Below are 2256 nucleotides of genomic sequence, written 5' to 3' on the forward strand. Positions count from 1 at the left end.
GGAGCAAAACTCCGTCTCAAAGAAAAACCCAAAAACAAAACAAAACAAAATGGGAGCCAACGCGAGCCGCCTGTGAATGTGCACGCTTTTGTTTGGGTTCAAGAGACCCCTGTTGCTATCCCGTTCTTCTTTCCCCTTCGTTACTTTTTTGTCTTCCTTCTGCTGTTGCAATCGCCTTATGTGATGTTGAGGCTCACAGCATAGAGGTTGGAGATAGTTCAAGGCAATGCATTGGAGTACATTTTTACTCTCTATATGTGCAGAAATAAGATAGAAAAATGTGAGGAGGCAGAAGACTGTTGCTTGAAAACTGCCAGAGTGAAACCATCAGTTGGAGGTGTCGGGGATCGAACCCGAGGCCTCATACATGCAAAGCATGCGCTCTACCACTGAGCTACACCCCCTTGCTTAAAAGGTCTGTTTGTAATAATTTCCAGGAAGTGACTTTCACATCCTGACCCTCCGTGAGTATGCTGGTAGTAGTGGTCAGTACTATAGAGCATGGAGAGCTACTCTGAGCAGGAGATATTTGGTGCTAATGGGGGATACAGATTCTTTAGAATACTGTGTAGGGCTTGAAACGAAAAACAAAAGATAGAAAAGTGTCAGATAATAATCACAAGAAGTTTCCATTGTCAAGACATTGAGTTCTTCGAGTCTCCTTCTATTATGCTTGGCAAGAATCAAGTTCTGGTTTTCGTTTCTTTTGATTTCTTCCAGATATGACAGAAAGCCATTGAAATTCAGCCTTTCCCTGCCTAAAACGCTTCATATTTGTTGTTTACTCAGTCGGAATATCAAAGGTAAGATTTGATGGAGGAAAGCCATAATCGGAAGAAAACCTGAGAGCGAGGCACTCAGCATGTTTTCATAAGGGTCCCTAGCTGGCGTGGTGTCTTAGGCCTGTACTCACAGCTACTCCAGAGGTTGAGGCGGGAGGATGGCTTGAGCTTGGGAGTTGGTGATTGTAGGGAGCTATGATTACGCCACTACCCTCGAGCCCGGGCAACGGAGTGAGAAAGGCAAGCAAGCAAGCAAGCAAGAAAAAGTGGGAGTGAGGGAGTAAGCGGGGGTGGGGAGGGGGGCAGAAAAGAGGGAAGGAAGGAAGGAAAGAAAGAAGGAAAGAAAGAAGGAAGGAAGAAAGGAAGGAAGGAAGGAGAAAGACAGAGGTAGGGAGGGAAGGAAGGAAAGGAGAGAGCGAGAGAAAAGGAGACGGGAGGTGAGGGGAGGGGAGGGAATTCATAAGGCATAAATGAAAAACAGCTTTGGGGGTGGAGAGGAGGATTGAATTATGAGAGTAAGACAAAAGATAAATAGAAATAGGATTGAATAGTACTTCAGAAAAACAAACATGCTATTGCCAAAGACAAGCAGGTGTGGAAAGGGAGAGGTTTTAACAACTCTTTTAGGAATGGGAGAAAGATTGAAAGATGGAGAAGATGAGTTAGTTTGGCTCATGCTAAATTTAAAGTATCTGTGGGGCACACTTGTGAGGATATTACACAGAGAACTCAGGCAATTAACTCCATCTCCAGCCTGGGATTTGTAAGCGTTAGTAGTAGTAGACACATTACATGGAGGTGAATAAAGACTAAAAAGTGTACTTTGAGATATGGAAATTAGAAGCCTATTCGTGATATTTGTAGGCAACGAACAAGTTTGCTCCTAAATAGTTCTCGAATCTTGGGACTTATCATGGTGAGACTGGGTTCTTTGAACTATATAAGAAAATAAGAAGAAAACCCATTTCCAGGAACGAAATTTCTAGTGACTGTTAACTCTTTCTCATTCTGGTTTGCCCATATATGAACCTTTGCCAATGTTAATAAAATAACACTGATCCATTTTAGAATTGGCAGATCGCAAGTTGTATGCCAGACTTGTCTTTTCAGTTGACTGATGGGATTTCTAGAATAAAAATAGGAAACACCGAGTAATAGATTTCACTGAATGAAAGACAAGAGAAGCGTTACACACAAAATTGATGTGTATTCATGCGTGTGTGTCTGCCTGTCTGTGTCTCTGTGTGTGTGCATGTAAATACCGGGGAGGATTATCTTGACTCTTTGATGCCGTAAAAGCAATATTAGGACAGTTTACAGAAACTCTCCTTCATCCTTATGTCATGTCACACCCAGAGAAACCTGGTTATCTATCAGATTCTTGGGAATTCATAATAAGAAGGTATGTTTTTTTGTTTGCCACATAAAAGGGGGGAATTTGAAATGATTAAATCTCCGTATCTATCTTCAGACT

At 42.1% G+C, this 2256-nt stretch overlaps 1 non-coding gene across 1 annotated transcript; it reads right to left on the minus strand.

Annotated features, from left to right (window-relative positions):
- Positions 1-332: 332 nt before the first annotated feature.
- Positions 333-404, minus strand: TRNAA-UGC. Its single transcript has one exon. It is a non-coding gene; the product is annotated as a tRNA-Ala (tRNA).
- Positions 405-2256: the final 1852 nt, after the last annotated feature.

The sequence above is a fragment of the Mandrillus leucophaeus genome, unplaced genomic scaffold, assembly GCF_000951045.1.
Source record: "Mandrillus leucophaeus isolate KB7577 unplaced genomic scaffold, Mleu.le_1.0 Scaffold392, whole genome shotgun sequence".
NCBI lineage: Eukaryota > Metazoa > Chordata > Mammalia > Primates > Cercopithecidae > Mandrillus > Mandrillus leucophaeus.